The 21128-nt window shown below is 35.5% G+C and overlaps 1 pseudogene; it reads right to left on the bottom strand.

Annotated features, from left to right (window-relative positions):
• Positions 1 to 268: 268 nt before the first annotated feature.
• LOC131063683 (DNA-directed RNA polymerase subunit beta'-like) lies at positions 269 to 19225 on the bottom strand (annotated as a pseudogene).
• Positions 19226 to 21128: the final 1903 nt, after the last annotated feature.

The raw sequence follows: 21128 nt of genomic DNA, 5'->3' as shown, positions 1-21128 counted from the left end.
AGTTGATCTAATCTATGTGATGTATATGTCATTCCAAATTGATTTACGAATCTTCTAATAAGGTGCTTCATAAACAATTTATCCATCCCTTTATTAAAAAAGGGCACTTCAAAGGGAAAGGGATGGATAAATTTGATGGGATTTTGTGCCATAAGAATAAGATATCCCCATTTTATTTTGGGGAGTAGAATTAAGCAATGGGTTTAAGCTGGGAGGCTCCCTTGATCTTTATATCTGCATCAATGAGATAAGCGTAAGATTAATAACATTAAATTTTGAATAGTAACATTTCTTGTCGGATATCATAAGTCCACAAGCCTTTTATAGCTTCTTCTATTTCTCGATTTAAATGAATGTGACCAATGGTTGTTTGAATGTATTTATTAAGTATTTCCCCCACTCTACCTTTTCTTATTTGAAAATGATCATAGATTTCGTAGAAGGTACCTAAACATTCATATTGAACTTTGATAGGAAGTTCTCGGTTTACTGAATTAATAATAGAGGTATCTATCTCTCTCCCCCATCGAAGCCATAAAGGACTGTCTAAATCAATTTGTTTTTGTTCATAAGATTTAAGCGCATCATCATAGCTATAAAACGAAGGCGAGACAATCTTCTTTTTTGAGCTATTTGGATGGTACCTATTTTCATAAATACCCTAGTTTTTTTTGAAGAGTTGGTCTATAAAGTCCTAGAATCATATCTTGAGTCGGTACACAAATAGGATCTCCTATGGTTCGAGAGATAAGATTGAGATGAGAAAACATAAGTAAATGAGCTTCTACTTGAGCTTCCATAGATAAAGGTACGTGGACAGCCATTTGATCTCCATCAAAGTCCACATTAAATCCTGCACAAACCGATGGGTGTAACAGAATGGCATGTTCATTTATTAAAATAGGTATAAATGCTTGTATTCCTAATCTCTGTAAGGTGGGTGCTCGATTTAACAATATGGGATGTTTTTACATAATCTATTTAAGTATGTTCCATATAATAGGTTCCCTATCTCGAATTAAAAATTTAGCAGCTCTTAGATTGGGAGCAATCTGTCATTCAACCAAATCACAAATTAATGCTTGAAAAAGCTCTATTGCGATTTCTTGGGGCAATCCACATTGATATAGTGTGAGAAGGGGACCTACCACAATAACAGAATGACCTGAATAATCGACCCATTTTCCAAGTATCTTTTGGAATATGAGTTGAAGCAATAACAACAATATTTTTTTTGATGGTGGTTTCTTTTTCACCATCAATCGCATTATATGGATCCCTGAGGAGTTCTATCAATAATGAAATAAGGAAGAAATAATCATTCAGTTCATGAATGCTTGGAATCCATATGACGCAAGGAGACATCAATTTTGCCAATTTGAGTGCAAACACAAATTGGATTATTCTTCTCGCAAAATACTCTGGAGGGTTAGGATCCTCTACTCGGTCATACAAAAACTTATGGGGTTTTCTATCATAATGGTCTTTTTCATATATGTCTTTTGGCCTGCCTGACCAGCCGAGAGACCTAAGGATATTTTCATGCTCAAGGTATGATTTTTTAGTTGAAGATGTATACTCGGGTTCATAGCGAGACAAAAGTTTCTGCTGCCTCAAAAAACTTTTAGGAGATATTCTTATTAAAGGTAAATAAGAATTTGTTGCTAAACTTTTAGCCAAGTATGATCATCCAGTTTCCTTAGGCTCTATTAGCAAAATTCGATTCAAAAGGGACGGTACCGGGTAGAGTGGGTAAAATCTCACTTGGTCAGATAAAGATGAGTGAATTGGCATTGAAGTAATCTTCTGATAAAAAGCAGTGAAGATCGGCATTTCTGCTAAAAGCAATGAATTTAATTCGGAGTTCATTAGGCCTATTCTATGAGTTAGGCCTAGCTGAATAAATTCAGCTAAATATCGAAAGTAAAGAAGTCCTGACAATTCTCTTTTTTCAAAATATTCATGAAAGAAACCAATAGGGGGAGTTAACTTCGATTCAAAGTAAGAGATTTGTTCTTGTACTAAAAACAATCTATTTTCTCTCAAAAGGAAATCATCCACTTCAAATTCGTACAAAATTATTTTTACAATTGAGTGAAATTGACTAGAGTCTTTTAAACACCATTTAATATTTTTGACATACCAAATTTTCAATAGTAGCAATAATCCTATATCATCGGGATCCAATTCCATCTCGGTATAGTCCAGAAATGTAAGCCAAGAACCATACCAATTTAAATTAGAAAAATTTCTAAGCATTCTAAAAGATCTATTCATTTCTCCTACTCCATTAAAGCTGGAGTAATTATACTGCAAAAATTTGATGAGATAGAAGTTCCTATAAAACTGAACCAACAATAAGGGAATTATGCAAGAAATATAAAAGAAAAATCCAATGAAGATACAAAGAAAAATATCATATTCCCAAACATTGAGTATATATTTCCATGTATCAAATGATATTGACGTATCCTTTCCCTCAACTACTGTTTTATTTATTTTTCAATAAATTGGAAACATCCAAATGGGATAACAAAAGATTCAATTTCAGGAGAATTTTCTCTCTAAATTCCCACTTTAGAAGTCTCCAAAATTGATGATAAAGTGCCCACAAAATATCCAAATTGTGATCCGAATTTTGCTTAATATTGTGCAAGATTGATACCAACTGATCACTACTATTTATTGGTATTTCCGAAAAAGTAACTAAAAACATATTTTTAGTATATTTCCAACCCATGGAAGGAAAAAGCCATAACCATGCCCTATATGTTTGAAACAGAACCCATTTCTCAAAAAGAATATTTATTTGAAGGGTCTTAAAAGAAACTAAGAACTTTAGTTCTGAAAAGAAAAACTCTATTTTTTCTTTATTGAAAAAGTCACCTATGGTTTTGTCTTCCATTATGTGGTTCAAACTTTCTGTTGAACTATATTTTTCTTTTTTTGCAAATTGATTCATTCACAAAGATATTTTGGACAGTAGATCATCTTGGTAAGAAGTTTGAATAAGATCTATGTTGGAACTAAAATTGTTTTTAAAATATTGGTTACAGGTGTTTTCTTCTGAATCTGAACTATTTAAAAAAGGATAGCAAGAGTTTTTGTCAAAATTGACAATTTGTGGGCTTATTAAAGGAGTTTTATAAATATCCTCAATCGATAAAAAATCTATATTACTATGAATAATAGAGTTCAATTTATTAAGTAAATTAGATGATTAATGCAAATCAAGGATTAGCGCTTGGTCACGTAAACATTGATCCAATAATCGATTTACTTGTGACTTTATGAGTGAGATAGTTTCTTTCTTTGAGTACACAACTCTCATCTCACCAATACATAAAGAAAAGAGATTGTTATGAATTAGAACTAAATTGGGAACTAAATTTAATAATTGTCCATATGTTACATTCTTATTTTTGATATGAATCCTCTCCATGTAAGAAGCTAATCTTTTTTTATAATTTAAACGAGGACGGTGTAAATAATCTAAAAATTCAAATGTATTTGCTTTGTAAAAAGAAGCTTTCAATGAATTTTGATTAGAGAGTTTTAAAGGATATAATAAGCAATATTTTTTGCCCAAGATTCATACTTAGATGGACGTAAACCCTGAAATCGCAATAAAGTTGGCTTTTTAGCTGTGGGCCTAGTAATACAAACATTTGGATAGGTTTTTCTAATCTGTTTCCCCCCCTCAGAATCAGACATGAAAGTTTCCTCTCATCCAGCTCAAGTAACTATACCGAAATGGAAAGTGATTATGTATCATTATGAAAAAAAAAAGTTTTTTGCTCTTTATTCAAACTAAATAGTTACTCTTTGTTCAAGTTCCAAGTGAATTCAATTATTGGTTTACAATTCGTATTATGACATAAATATGGAATTAGTGAGTAGTCTCCTCCCTTTTGAACGATACATTTCTTTGTGAAAGACCTTCAATTCATTTGAAATTCATAAGGGATTTACTTGTCTTTATCTGGTTATAATCGATCCTGTAGGTTTTTGTTTTACTTCGATGGTTACAATACTATTTGAAGCATATGTGCGATGAATAGACTCCTATAACAATATCTTCTTTTTGGTCTAGATATAAATAAAGGATAATAAAAATGAAACAGATTTTTTCATTCCATTTTTTTTGTATAATAAAAGAAGTATTTTTACGAAGTCCAATTAGCAATTTAATAATATACCTTTAGGCATGACTATACATAATGTCAAAGTACAAGTCGGAAAAGGTGGACAATTAGCTAGAGTAGCGGGTGCTATGATATAATTGATCGCAAAAGAAGGTCGATTGACCACATTAAGATTACCATTGGGGGAGGTTCGTTTAATATCTAAGAACTGCTCAGCAACAATTGGACAAGTAGGCAATGTTAAATGGAAAAATAGAACTTTAAGTAAAGCTGGGTCAAAGCATTGGCTGGGTAAACGTCCTAAAGTAAGAGGAGTAGTTATGAATGCTGTGGATCATCCTCATGGGGGTGGTGAAGGAAGAGCTCCAATTGGTAGAAAAAAACCCCTGACCCCTTGGGGCTATAGCGCACTTGGAAAAAAGAGTCAGAAAAGAAATAAATATAGTGATGTTTCAATCCTTTGTCGACTTAAGTAAGAATAGTTGGAAATCCATTTTTTTTCTATCAATAAAAAGAAAGGTAATTAACCATGGCACATTCACTAAGAAAAAATACTTTTGTATCTAATGATTTGTTGAGTAAAATAGATAATCTAAATATGAATAAAGAGAAGAGGATAATAGTAACCTGGTCTCGGAGATCTGCCATTGTACCTGCAATGATTGGTCATACCATTGCTGTTCATAATGGAAAGTCACATTTACCCATTTTTATATCAAATGGTATGATAAACCACAAATTAGGAGAATTTGTACCTACTTCCATTTTCCAGCGACATGCGAAAAAGGATAAAAAATTAAAAAACAAAAAACAAAATAAAAAATAAAAGAGAGAAATGAGAAAAAGTATCGTTGTAAATAGTATACATTAATTCATTGTGGAGGATGAAGATGAAATTAATAAATAGGGCTTCAACTAGAAAAATACGAGCTGTAGCTAAACATGTACGTATGTCTTCTAATAAAGCACGTAGAGTAGCTCATCAACTTCGTGGTTGTACCTATATGGAGGCACTTTCGATACTGAATTGGATGCCTCATAGAGCATGTTATCCCATATTAAAAGTACTTCGTTCTGTAGCCGCAAATGCATATCACAATATGGGTATAGATAAGGGATTTTTATTTGTCCTTATGGCTGAAGTGAATGAAGGTCCTATTTTCAAAAGATTTTGACCTAGAGCTCAGGGACGTGGTTATCCAATACAGAAACCCACTTGTCATATAAGTATTACATTGGAGGATGTAATTGACTCTAACTCAATTATGGTAAAAACATAGAAATAAAATATCCAAATAGATGAAAGCATAATCCATTTATGTCACAAATATACTACTACTTGCAAAAAAGTACTTAAAAAAAAATGTATGGGAAACAAAATAAATCCACTTGGTTTTAGACTTGGTTTTACGCAAAACCATTGTTCCCTTTGGTTTGAAGAAAGGGATTATTCTGAAGATCTACGAGAAGATGAGATAATATATAATTGTATTGAAAATTATGTACAACATATAAAAAGTTCCATAAATTCTAGTTATGGAGGAATTAAATGTATAGAGATTCTGAAACAGACCGAATTGATTTTGGTAAATATATATTAGAAGGCTTAATCATTTGGATCCTTTGCCATATTTTTCTTAAGCACGCAAGTCCACCCTAAGTAGAAGAAGGCTTAATCATTTGGATCCTTTGTCCTATTTTTCTTGGGCACACAAGTCCACCCTAAGTAAAAGAAGGCTTAATCATTTGGATCCTTTTGCCCTATTTTGCTTAGGCATGCAAGTCCACCCTAAGTAGAAGAAGGCTTAATCATTTGGATCATTTGCCCTATTTTGCTTAGGCACGTAAGTCCACCCTAAGTAGAAGAAGGTTTAATCATTTGGATCCTTTCACATCTCACTTAAGTCCTAATCCAAGGGCTAAGGTTTCATCCAAATCAATCTTGACCTAACCTAAGAATCAATCCAATCTAATCAAATTTAAATCGATCCAAGCAAATCAAATCAAATCAAATCAATCAATCCATCAATCCAATCTAAAGTTACTAAGTCCTAGTCCTCATCTTCATTGAACATCATTACTTTTTTTTTTGATCAAGTCTATCTAATCCCAACTTATCCCCCCATTCTCAACATTTTGAGGTTACATGGCTACCCAAAATCCATATCCAAACTTCAAAGCCTTATACGAGAAATTATCATTGAAGTTCTTGGATCACCCTATCAACCATCCACATCTAGCTTATGCATCCCTCAAAATTATCCAACTTTCACCTATCCATGTCTCCCATCCCAACCCATTTACCAAGTCAATCCCAGTTCATCTTGTATCTCTTATCCTTCTCACTTTATTATAGCATATATACTATCCACAAAACTAGATGCCTGAAAAAGGCATCATGTGTAGTCCCTCCATATTCTTGCACTCTACACTTTGGGGAAAGATTCATCCATGTTGTCCTGTCATTTGCATTATCCTCTATCCTCATCCTATCTAAGTCCATCCTCCTTTCCTATCTTTGGTCTTGACTATCCTATCCATATCCTCCATATCATATTCCTCATCTTATCCAAATTCATCCCTCATTCCTACCTTTGGTCTTGATGTTGTAATTTCTCCCCCTAAATTTATCCTATATCCACAAACCAATCCCATCATTTCATATCATATTACCCATCCCATCCAATCCTATTCAATCATTTATCCTCCTCCCATTTTATCCAATCCATTTATAACCCCCATCACACTGAGCTTTTCCCATCTATCTAAGCTTATGCTAACTCACACGTAATCCAAACACCCATCCATATTATGTTAACCAAATCCAAGTGGCAATCCTCTCACCTAGAGATCCTGCACACCATCTTGTCTCTTACATCTATCAATCTACCCGTACCTTGCCCATCGGGATGCATCCTTCCCATGTCTGGCAGTTTATCCAAATCCATCTTCTTAACCATCGAGATGCATCCTTCCCATGTCTGGTAACCTAACCAAATCCATGTCCCACTCTTGGCAAGAGATGTCGTGATTGAGCTTGTCACTTTGATTTTCATCTTGCGTCCCAGGACTATATGTGTTTAGGGTTTCCCTGATCACCCTATATCTCGGCATGTCTTGTTTGGTGTATAATGGGGCATTGTTTTTGTGGTATGGGCATGCTTGATGGTGTCTCTCGTATGATCCTATAGTCTCGCATTTACATCATCATCGATGTTTGCAAACTTGTGTACACAAAGCTACCTATTGTTTGAGAGTCTAGTCCACGCCTCATATTTTCAAAACATCCTGATTCCTATAATCAATGGTGTAGATAATCTATGGCAATATCAAAAAATAGGTTTGCTCTCCATATCTGCATAGCAAAAATCCCTATCTACTTCATTTCATTCACCCATATCAGAGGCTCCAATTTATTTATTCCTTCTTTCATCATCTCCATTCTTTCATTATTTAGTCTTCTAATCCATTTCGAGAGCACACTCATGTTCTTTGAACTCGCCTGTCCTCTCAAGGGGGCATACCAATACTTCCTTCATCCTTCCTCACCATTCTTCCTCATCTCATGATTGGGGCATCAAGATACCAGTCCTTATCCCCATCATCCACTATGTTTTACTCTTCTTTGATATAAAATCACTTCATGACACTATATCAAAGAGGGGAAAAATGTAGACACCTAAAATTAATAAACTTAATATTTAATTAATTTAAGCATGTCATCATAATTAACCAATTTAAATGTGTTAAGTCCTTTCTTGTTAAGGTTAATTAAATCAAATTTAATCAATCTTGTCACTATAGTCCAATAATTAATTTATCAAATAAATTAATTATTTACCTATTCTTCTAAAGTCAACCAAATCATTAAGTCTTATTAATTCCTCTTAGTTAATTAACTATAATTAATTAACTTAAGTCATGTGATTCCTACAAATCACTTTTTCTAATCCCCACTTAGCCTAATTAATTCTTCCTTAATCATAATTATCATTCTTCTCCAATTTTATAATCTTCCACTCATGTCACATCACCTTTGATCCTTTCAAGGAAATTCAAATTCCTTGAATCTCCCCATGCATCCTCTTCCAAAGGAATTTTTAATTCCTCTACCCATTTAGTCTTCCCACAGATCCTTTATTCTGGAATTTTGAATTCCTCTCTCCTTTCCCCAAGGAATTTTATATTCCTTTTTATTCTCCCAATACACCTTGATCCATGTCTTCTAGCCCAAATCAATCTCAAACCTTCTTACCAAAATCAATCTTGGCCCTCCATTGGCCTCCTCCAATCTATAAATTGGAGTCTCATTTGCTCACACATGACTATATGAAATCTTCTTCTAATCTTATGATTGTTAGTATTATGGATGTGTTGCATTGGTTTTGTCATTGATATCAACACTTATCCTTCTGGAGATCTACATTTTTGATTTGGCACTATGGTTATATTAGTTTACTGTTGAACCAACACATTGTGTTCACCCGCAAGGTAAGTGACTTATGCACAATCATCGGTATATGCTCACCGACAGGTTATATGGTTCACCTGTAATACCCTAAAATTGGTCATCTAAACCATGAGCCCCTAATCTCAACAATGTCACCAAGGTCCTAACCAAAGGCAATTAAATAAATCTTGAGCACATAATTAATTAATTTTTTAATCATCAAATGTCACATGGCAATTAAACAAATCTTGAGCACACAATTAATTAATTCTTTAATCATCAAATGTCACTTGGAAAATCAATCACTCAATAATTATTTAATTAATTGATCATTCCAAGTAAATTATTTTAAACAATTATCTTATTTATTTAATTAAATATCCTAGCATGTTTAATTAAATAAATCAGTTTGTCATTAAATCATCAAAAAGAGGAATTGATTTGATTAAATAAATCAATTTGCGACAAATCTTCAAAAAAGGAAACAAATCAAGAAAGAGGAATTGGAAATTATGAGCACAAATCTTCAAAAATGGAAATAAATCAAAAAAGGAATTAATTGACCAAAAAAGAATTAAAAATTGAGAAAAGAAATCAATTGGAGATAATCTTGAAAAAACAAATTAAAGATTGATAAATAATCTCAAAGAAAGCAATTAAATATTAAAATTGAATGAAATAGAGATTACATCAGTTTTTTCTTGATTTAATCTTAATTTTAGTTCAATTTCCTTTAAAACTGAGAAAAGCATCCAATCACATCAATTCACCTGGATTGTGCTTCCTCTTGGAAAATCTTGACCGCTCATCATCATTTGATCTCAGCCTTTGGTTTCTTTCTGAATTTTCTATAAATTCAGGCTCTCATCTCTCATTCAAAAAATTCCTGGGGAATATATTGTTATTATACTATTTTTTTCTCTAGGTTCATTGAGAGTATTGCATACATATTTAGATCATTTATCTTATTTATTGCTTAAATCTTATTAGATTAATCTTGCATCCATCTAGCATTAATATCATGCTCATATAGATTAAAATCCTTTGTCTTGGTATTGTCTAGTCACTGGATTGCTTATACAAATCTGAGAGCAATCTTATACTCGCATCTTTTAGAAGGCAATAGGTCGATTTCTTATGGTTTTCATATTCATATTTATATCTATCTAACCATGCATGTAATGACTTGATTGAAGTGTTGTGCTTATAGATACAGGTCCACTTTTCACACACACACTTTTGGCATCCATCGTGGGGCAGAAAACTACTTTTTCGACCTCAGAATCATTCTTTTTATCCTGCAAGTTTCATCCATACAGTCTCTGTGAAATATCGTACGAGCAGTTTCACTACATTGTACGACATTATATTGAACCTTTCAGTTTATCGTACGACACAATATTATATCCTATAAATTGTCGTACGAATCATAATATAGACTCGTACGACATACTAATTCTGTTATCTTCTGTCATTCTTTATTGATTTCTGACTCGTACGATAAAAGTTTTCTATTGTTCCATTTTATGAGAATTGTCGTACAATTTTGTTCTTTGTTAGAATAAAAGCAAGTTTCACTTTTCAGGGTTTTTCTTGAATTAAATTTTGATTATACTGACGCTAAACCCTGAATTGTCTTTTGTCTGCTTGGTATTTTCACAGCTTGACCAGTTTCTTGCAGGATGCTTGTCAAAGAATTTATCAATCAAACATACGCCTTTCAAAGAATAAAAACAACATGACTACTAATGCGTTGTTTTTGCAGGTTGCCTAAAGAGAAATCAATTAAACATCGTGTATTCTTTAATTTTTTAGGCACCTAACTTGCTATTTGGGTAATGAACAAATCTGTCTTTTGTGTTTTTTTTGGAAAATTCTGAGAGGTAGGAGAGTATGCTCTTGTCTTTCTAAGACAATCATAAATCTAGACCCTTGAGGCTTTTTCTTTGTTTGATATTTGTACATCTTTTGCAAGCCTGCCCTCCCGAGGGGTTGAAAAACTCTTAAAGCTGTTACAGTTGGTGTGAGGGGAATGACCTAAGTGGGAATGATTAAATGCCAAGTACTCCAACCCACTATAAAATAAACATGATTTGATGAAAATCAAGTCAACGACAGTGCTTGGGAATAGCTCTCCTCAGTACCTTTGGGTATATTGAACCTTGGTTTTCAAGGCCAGGAGAGATCTTAATTGATTTTATACCTTGACGCATCGAATGAAACCCTTACTAGATCCAATTAAAATTAGAAGCTACCTGATTCACCTCTGAAAGGTTGATAATCTTTGTGCAAGAGAGATAGTAACTCTCCCAAGGCACTTGCCATATCGTGCCCCCATTAGTGTTTAGAGTCGGCTAATACGGTATTGAGAATCCATTGCGTGAGACTCAACGACCGTATTTTGATCAGCTATTGGGTGTGTACCTAAGTCAGCAAGAAAAGGTTTTCTTCTCTAAGACAACTTCCATAGGGTTTGCATGTTGTGATTGGAGTTACTATTTATACTACGTGTTTTTTGTGTTTTCATTCCTGAAACTGAAACTGAAATACTAAAAACTGGAGAAAACAAATCAACAACTCAGTGATAAAACTCTATCCGTGTCAAAACTAGTCTATACTAGTCAAAATATCAGTCCACCTTAGAATTGGTCATACTCAATTGTTATACCCAACCATTAAAAAACTTAGATTTTTTGTCTCTGTCCTGTTAACAGTTGTATGAGCCTGATCATTTGTCGTCTTGCACCATATTTTGTGTCGTATGAGTCTTCTAATTTGTCATCCGAGCTCAATCCTCTATTGTACGAGACCCAACAGTATGTCATTTAAGCTAAATCCTGTGTCGTACAAGATAAAACTTCACTGAATCTTTTGTCGTTCGGGACCTACCCATTTGTCGTATGGTACTAGGTAGCAACTCGTATGAAACAGAACTGTTGTCGTCCTAAAATCTGTTATACTGTCGCACGGTCTCAGAAATTCTTTCATACAAGTCTCTAATTTTGCTATTCCAGAATAGTCAAACCTGTCCAAAATATTCCACAACAAGCCTAAAACTAGTTATCATCCTCCGGAGCATAAACAACCTTGATAGTGTACCTCTGCCATTGCGTTGCACGATTTTGTCGATCATCTTTAAGCTAGTTCAAGAAAACATCTTATCAAACCTAAGTTAACTTAGATAACATCTTACATGGGATAGTTCATTCCTAAAACCAGACCAGATCTTAGTTACTTCTCTCAATCACTACGTTAAACGAACTAGCAGCTACAATTTGATCTTGACTTCTGCAAAACATTTCGCTCTCGGTCTTGTCGGTTATAAAATGCCTGTTCAAACCAAAAATTCTCGCAGCAAAAGAGACAAACAAAAAGAAACCCCCTTTTCATCAAAAGACAATCCATTCTTTGTGGAAAACCCCTTTTACAATAAACCGTCCTCATCACAGATACTAGTTTATGACATACCAATATTTGCTCAGCCCTTATCTCCCACCATGTCTGGAGAGAGACAAGATAGAGAAGCTAATAAACGAGATACTCATGATGACTTTAGCAATCATGCCACTGAAAGCGATTCCTCATCGACTGAATCTAAGCTTCCTGAACCTCCTAAAGCCGAAGTACATAGATGTCAGAATGATAAAGAATTTCAAAAAATGATGAAGGTCATCATGGCTAGGGAAAAAGAAGACTATTTCCTAGAATTAGCAAAGCAAGACACCAAACTCTCTACTGGTTATAATGTGGAGGCGGTTATAATGTGGAGGCCCTCGTCACTAAAGAGGAAGAGACACCATTGGGAAAATAAGCAAAAAAATGCAAGCATTACAAACTGTGGTCACAAGAATAGAAGACAAAGATAAAACATCAAAACAATATTATCTGGACACAATATGCCCATTCCCATTTGACAAAAACCTTTACATGTCTCTATTTCCTTCACGAGTTGAGATCCCAAAATTTGACAAATATGATGGTACCTCAGATCCTCAAGATCATTTCAGAGAGTTTTGTGCCGCTTGTATGGAGTTCATGCACAATCAAATGTACCTCATGCGCCTTTTCCCAAGGATTTTAGGGGGTCAAGCAATGGAATGGTTCGCAAGCCTACTCAAAGGGATAAAAATGTTTGAAGAACTAATCCAACTATTTTTACAACAATACTCATACAACATTCATCACCTAGTCACTATGATAGAGCTTTATAATACCAGACAAAAGACAGGAGAACCCTTTCTCACTTTCCTCCAATGATGGAGAAAGATGTTCTCTAGATATTCACAAACTATCCTAGATCTTGAGAAAGTGCATATCTTTGTCAACAACTTAGTCCTTGAATTGAAGTATAGTGTCTAGATGCAAGTACACCCTTCATTCAACAAAATAGTAGATAACGCCCTTAGAATGGAAGACGTGCTTATCAAAAAGGGAGATATATCACTTTGGAAAGAAAAATCACAAGGTTCTAGCTCTAAAGAAAAGAGTAAATACTAGAAATATGGCAAAGATAGCAACAAGAATGTCGTTTATGATGGAGTGGTAGATACTGTCCAAGAAAAAACAAAATTAACAATATTTAACTTGGCCAGTGGCATGCAAGCCCTCAAGGCAGCTGAAACTACAATAGAGAATCCCCCAAAGAAAACAAGAGAATGGTTTAAAGAAAAACCTTGGCTTTCAAAACCTAAGCGTGATTTTACTCCTCTAGATGAATCATATGAATCTGATTTTAAAACCTTATTGGCAAATAATCTGATAACATTGCCAGACAATTCTAGACCATATGACCCATAAATTAGACCCAAATGGTGGAGAGAAAATGAATAATGTGAATATCATTGGAACAAGGGACATAACATAAACAACTTCATGAAACTCCGACATGAAATCCAAGATCTCATTGACGCGAGAAAGATCTTTGTTGGAAATCATGCAACTAATGCTGATCATAAGGCCTTTAAGGATCCCTTACCAACTTATGAACAAGGAGATTCCTCAAAATATAAGGGAGGAGCTAGAGTCAATTATACCTACACTAACAATGATAATGTGATCAATATGATTGAATATGCTCAACCTGAATATTGCAATGTGATCATAGTCCCAGATCACCAAAATCAAACACAAGCTGCTAATGCTGTGACTCACGCTCAAAGGAAGATTACTATCCCAGGAGCTAGTTCCTCAAATTTTGATCAAACAACATCAAATCTACTAATTAGACAAACAGACACAATCATGGCTAAATCAAAACAACTAGCTTCATCGTCTTCTCCTGGCTATAGTATTGTCGAACAATTGAAGAGAACCAATGCTCAAATCTCCATTTTGGAACTGCTTAAGATCTCTTCTGCTCATAGAGAGGTCCTAGACAAGGCTCTAGTTACCACCAGTGTCCCTAAAGATTTAGATGTAGATAGGTTTCAATCTATGGTGGGTCACCTAACCTCACCTCATTACCTCACTTTCTCTGAAGAAGATGACAATTCACTAAGTCACCCACATAACCAACCATTACACATTGAAGCCATGATCCATAAACACCAAGTTAAACATGTTTTGATAGATGGAGGTGCTAGGTTGAATATCTGTACATACAATCCACTGACACATCTAGGATTTTCTGCAAATATTATTAATCCAACAAAGAAAATAACAATCAAGGCTTATGATGAAGAAGAAAGAACCTCTAAGGGTCTGGTGTGATTACCAATTAGGGTAGGACCTGTAGAAAGAGATGTCATTTTTCAAGTCCTGGATCTTCACATTTCATACAACATCTTACTAAGTAGGCCATGGATTCATGAAATGAAAGTAGTACCATCTACATATCATCAATGCTTGAAATTTCCTTATAATGGAGTTGAAGTCAGTATTCCTACCGATACAAGCTATACCTACAATGCATTAACGCAGAGTGCTGATGCTTTTGTTCCTCATAATAGAGAAGCCTCCATAGCTGAAAGTTCAGAATCTTTGCTAAAAGATTTACAAAAGAAATTGAAAATTACAAACACTAGCATAGATGGCTACAAAATAGAGCCTATACTCTCACTGATGTCTCTTCCTCCATCACCAAGACAGTCAGGAAAACCATTAGAGGCTATGAAGCCACAAACTTCAACTCCAAAAGTCATGTATGATAGTCTTTTTATACAGTCCTCTACTTCTCTTGCAAGTGAAATAGAAGAGGATGATGTTCTCAAGTCACTTTTCAAAGAAGACAGTGCAAACAAGGAAATACGACATTGTGAGATTTCTCTGACACAATATGGTCTAGGCTATAAGATGCTTCAACGCATGGGATATTCAGGTACTGGTCCTCTAGGCAAACTTCAAAAAGGTATTGTAAAACCTATTCAGTTACAAACTAAGTCTGCCAATGATAAAGCTGGATTGGGATATGATCCAAGAAAGTTATCAGATCAGAAGCACACCCCCCACCATCAACGTAAGTGGAAGAAAAAGGTACTACCTTTAACAACACAAGAAATTAATACTCAACAAACTCAGGAAGAGTGTGATGATGAACAAAAAGAATTGCCCACCCAGAGAGAGGAAACATATGGTAATCAAGTTCCAGTTATATCAACTATAATACCACAGGAAGTAGAAGTCCCAGAGGATATGAGAGACGAAGTATATAGAATTAGAGAATTGTTTGCACCGCTGAACATTCCGGTCATATATACTGGAAAACAACAAGTAGATGATTCAGAAACTGATTCAAATGAGTATGAATGGGGTCCAGACCACATCTCAGATACATCTACTACAGAAACCCTTGAAGAATCTAGTGATATCATAGATGACGCACAAGAGTTGATAAACCTAAAAAATGCAAAAGGAAATAGAAGAAATTAGACTAAAAAGACAAGAAGACTATGAACAACAGTTGGAGGAAGAAAGGACACAAGCAATTTATTCACCTACTAACTCCCCCTCTAATGAGGTAGGACAAATCAGGTACAAAACTACAAAAGAAGAATTAGAAGCTACAGAAATAGAACCAGTCATCAGTCCAGAGTAAGTTGAATGGAACGGATGACAGGGATTAACAGAACCATCAAGGTTATGTTCACAAGTGTGTCAAATACAAGCAATCAATGAACCAAATCATGAAGGAACTTGTAGCATCAAAGATGTGGGTGTTGATACTATATATACCTTTACTAAGCCAATTGAAGATGAGTCAGAAACTTCATCTTATGACTCTGATAACTCAGACAGGAGCTCTATTTATAACAATGATTATTCAACAACACATTATGATTACTCTGTCATGAATGTTGAGATGCTGTCTGTTGACCCTGTTACTGTCACACCATGATATGTAGTCCAATCTGAAGTAGGTGATGACGCTAGAAGTAGGTCGGTTGGGTTAGGTCCAATAAATACTAACATGAATTTTGATAATCGTGTCGTAACTCTTCCTGGTCTTGAGACACATACGCAAGGTAGTCTTATGGAACTCGAATGGTCAATCCAAAGCCATGATGATAGTACCATGAACTCCCTTGAGCATGTTCCAAACTTATCCTTAATGCATCCGGAATTGATTGATTGTACTCTTTATAACCAACTCTTGAATTTACCTACTTTTGCCAATGACTATACATTAGCCTATTATCTCAATGCAGTTGAACCCATGTACTCTTCCACTAGCGAATAAAATGAAAACATGATTGAAGTGGATACCAAGTATCATAGTCGCCAAAACAAGAAAAATAAAAATAAAAGATTTGATAGTGAAAACCACATTGTGGTGGTGTCAGAATCTAAAAAAGAGAAAATAAAGGATGTACCTAAAGGTGAAAACCTTTCTGAGGCGCTTAAAGGTGAGATACTTGATATACTGCCAAGTCACTTCCAGGAGAGATCTTCCATATTGATCAAGCCAATTCATCCAGTGAACATTGGGAGTCAAGTGACAACACACATCATTCATTTAGCTCAATCACTATCAGTAGAAGAGTTAAAAGGTTTTAGCAACCTTTTTTTAGAAAAAAAGATCAACTTTGCATGGACATACTCAGATATGCCAGGACTAAATCCTGATCTCATCATGCATCATCTCTCTATTATACTAGGAGTTAAACCAGTCAAGAAAAAACTCTGTAAGATGCATCCTCATGTGGCACTGCTAGTCAAGGCTGAACTAGAGAAATTGCTAAAAGATGGATTTATTAGAGCTATATACTATGCAGAATGGATATCAAACATAGTACGTGTATCAAAGGCAGACAAATCTATTAGAGTTTGCACAGACTTCAGGGATCTCAACAAAGCATGTCAGAAAGATGATTTTCCATTGCCCAACATTGACATGATAGTAGATATGACTACTGGATATGAGATGTATTCATTAATGGATGGATTCTTTGGTTACAATTAGATCAAGATAGCACTTGAAGATCAAGAAAAGACAACTTTCACATGTGCATGGGGAACCTTCTGCTAGAATGTTATGCCGTTTGGTCTAAAGAATGCAAGAGCAACTTACTAAAGAGTAGTAACGACTATCTTCCGTGATATGATGCATAAAAACATGGAAGATTATGTTGATGACACCTTGGTAAAGACTATGAAGAGATCTACGCATATTCAAGAGCTAAGCCTCATACTAGATAGAATTGAAAGATTCAAGCTCCGATTAAATCCTAAAAAGTGTGCATTTGGAGTAACATTAGGAAAATTGCTTGGTTACATAATTTCAAAAAAAGGAATTGAGGTTGACTTTGAAAAGGTCCAAGATATAATGGAAATGCCTCCACCCAAGAATATCAGTCAAATGAGAAGTTTACAGGGCTATCTTCAGTCAATAAGGCATTTTATATCTCAGCTAGCCGACAAAGCTCAACCCTTTATGAAGGTATTAAGGAAAGGGATTCAATACAACTAGGATACAGATTATGAACAAAATTTACAACAAATCAAAGAATATCTTTCTAATCCACCCATATTAATGCCACCGATTCAAGGTAAGCCACTGATCTTGTACATATCAGCTATAGATACTTCACTGGGGGCACTTCTGGCACAACAGGATGACAATAAAAAGGAACGAGCTATTTATTACATCAGCAGAACATTGGTGTCATATGAAATGAACTACACTATAATAGAGAAAGCATGCTTAGCATTGGTCTTTGCATCACAAAAATTAAGGCACTATATGTTGGCACACTCTATTAAGCTAGTAGCTATGATTGATCCAGTCAAATATCTTCTCAGTAAAGCAATGCTTACAGGAAGACTGGCTAAATGGGTCATGGTTCTTACAGAATTTGATATCAAATATGTGGAATGTAAAGCCATCAAAGGATATGTTATTGCAGATCAACTTGTTGAGGCTCTACTTGAAGACAATCAACCTCTGCATATAGAATTCCCAGATGAATCAATCATGCACCTTACTAAACAATCATGGAAGATGTTCTTTGATGGGTCTTTCACTCAACATGGTTCTGGTGCTGGGATACTTTTTATTACTCCCCAAAAATACTCAATTCCAAAAGATTACAAGATTCTCTTCCCTTGCATGAACAACATTGCAGAATATGAAGCTTTGGTAAACAGGATCAAGCTGGCCATCGAGTGGAAGATTATTGAATTACACATCTACGGAGATTCACAACTCATCATCAACCAAACCAATGACCTATATCAGATAAGAGATGAGAAACTGATGCCTTATAAGAGAATGGTGGATGATCTCAAGAAATACTTTACCTTCATATCTGTTGGTGTAAATAAATATTCATTTTGGATATTATTACACTTACTTAAGTTAACTTAGGATAATGCATCTCTTCGTAGTTTGGATTTGAGACACTTAGGGAAGTGTGCACTTAGGGATAGAGCTTGTAGGAGAAATTCCACCTTTTGTGGTCTTATTTTGCTGTTACACTCCACATTCGGTGGGTCATCCACCTCTTGTGGAATATTATATTATTTCTCCTACCTACCCTTAGTATTTCTTACCTACCCTTGTTTCTCATTGAGCCACATGTCATATTTATGTGCTCATACATCCATATGGCCTTGCCTATATAAACAAGCCTCTATTCATTGTATTGGTTAATCCAGTTGATCATTTGCATATTGATGAGAATACAGTTTGTTCTTGTCATCTTATTGTCTCTTTTATGCTTTTCATTGTGCCCTTGATCTTGGCAAAATCCTACATGGTATTAGAGCTATTGGGGCTTCATTGATCGATTTTTGGAGACATCGTGGAAGGCTTCTATTTTCGGATTTGGGGATCTTCATTTTTTGGGGGCATCATACAGCGATTTAGACATCACCATTGAATCTGGGAGGCCGTTTCCATAAAATTTGACTATAAAGTCGACCTATTTTGGTGAGAAATTTTTTTCCCCATTTTGGCTATTATCGTACGGATTTCGAAATTTAAAAAAAAATAAAAATTTCAAAAAAAAAAAATAAAAATTTCGAAAAAATTTCAAATTTTTTTTTTAAAAAAAAGGGCTTTTTGTTTGGGGGTCCGTAGACCCCCCGTACACTGTACCTGCGTGTCGCAGGTTTTGCAGCGCCGCTCCCTCCTGCCACCGCCGATCTCCACTGTGACCTGCGCTGCATACACATCACCGGCTGTCGCCGCCATGCAGGTCCTCCCACTGCTGCCCGCACCGAGATCTGCCACCACTGAGCTCCCTCCTGCCGGTCTTCATCCACCGCCGTCGGTCCTCGGCTCCCGGCCCACTGGGATCTCCCGTCTCCGGCAGCACCTCCTCCACCGGCTACCACCTAAACCAGGCGGCACTCGCGTCCACCATGTGGCAGGTGGCCACTGGCTCGTGAGAAAATTGTACCCCTATACGCCATGTCACAGAGCCATGCAGTCGTCCGTATAGTGCCACATCATCCGTACGGTCTGCACAGTCAACAGTCCGTACAGTACGGACGCCCAGTCAGCAAAGAGGCAAAGTTTTTGTGACGGTCATATGACCATCAAATTTAATATAGTGACTTGCTGACATCAGCACCACATCAGCACTTTTTGAAATTTTTTAACCCCTCTCCATTGGGCTTTTCAATTTTGCAGTCCAACTTTGAAAGGCCATATCTTGCTCATTTTTGCTCCTTTTTTAGTGCAATTTTTTTTGAAATGGGCTAAAATTTCATGATCTTCACAGTGGTGTGGTTATTTTTTGATTTTGGTGCGTAGATTTTTTAGAATTTTTGGATTCTCTCAGCTGTACCTATCCAATCCTCAATTCTGCAACTTCAAAGGCCTCGTTTGAGCTCATATGACCTCCTTTTTAGGTGCCTTTTTTTTTAAAGTGCTTATTTTTTTGTCTAATTTCAAAATCTATGATCAGATTTCAGAGATTTTGAGTGAAAATTGTACTTTCAGATATTGGTCTTATTTGGCTTATTAGGTACTTGTAAATTGCTTGGATCTTAGTTAGATCTCTTGCATTATCAGTTTGAGACTCTTTTGGCCTTATTGAGACAGTTGTAAAATTGTAAATCAGAAGTCCACTTTGCCATTTTTTGCAAGTGGCCTATTGTATACGCACTACTTATAAAGTGCCAAAATCATCACATTTGGGGGGGTTCTTTGATTGAGTGAATTTGGGGGGGTGTCTTGTGTGATTGTGCCTCTCTTTGTGCTCTTTCCATTCTTATTGCAATGAGTCCTAACAAATTTCCACCTTTAACTCCACATAATTATGCATCATGGAAAATTAAAGTATGGAGTAAACTAATGGAAAAGGGTCTCACACACTACATAGATGGAACAATAACAGCACCAACTGATCCTAAGGCTGATCCAATTGCTCAATTAGAATGGCTCACAAATAATTGCATGGCTCTTGGAACCTTACGCAAGTATGTATTAGATGACCTCATTTTCCACAGTGAGAAGTGTAAAACAATCAAAGAGGCTTGGGATATGTTTCAAAAATTGTATGGACAAGTTGATGAAATCAGAGGCTATCAGATTGACAATGAGCTCACCAACTTAGATCCCAAGAGTTTTGATACAATCCAAGATTATGTCACCAAAGCAAATGAGCTAAGAGCAAAGCTAAAGGATTGTGGAATTGACAAAAAGGATGGTCAATTGATATTCAACTTATTGGATAAGCTTGCACTAGAATATACAGCATTTGTATCTAGCTTCCAAACTCATCATTTGATAGTGGGGAGTTCTTATGTTATGCCTTCATTTGATGCTTTCAGAAAAATGTTGATATTGGAACAAACTAAGTTGTTGAACATGGGGTTTCTCAAGTCTTCAAAGCCCAAGGCTTTGGTAGCAAATCAAGGAAATCAAGGAAGTCAAGGCAAAGATTCCAACAAGAAGAAGAAGCAATCCAAGTCTAAGCCACACCAGGAAAAAGGAGAATCATCCTCTCCATCACAAGGCGATTTTACATCCTCTTCCAAGAAGGGGACACCACCTAAGAAGGATAAACCAACTTGTGCATATTGCAAAAAGTATGGTCATGATGAGCATCGATGCCATGCAAAACAGGTTGATGAGTTAACCGATCTTC

This window comes from Cryptomeria japonica, chromosome 9 (genome assembly GCF_030272615.1).
Source record: "Cryptomeria japonica chromosome 9, Sugi_1.0, whole genome shotgun sequence".
NCBI lineage: Eukaryota > Viridiplantae > Streptophyta > Pinopsida > Cupressales > Cupressaceae > Cryptomeria > Cryptomeria japonica.
Note: the sequence above shows the minus strand (reverse complement) of the source record. Positions and strands in the feature narration are given on the sequence as shown.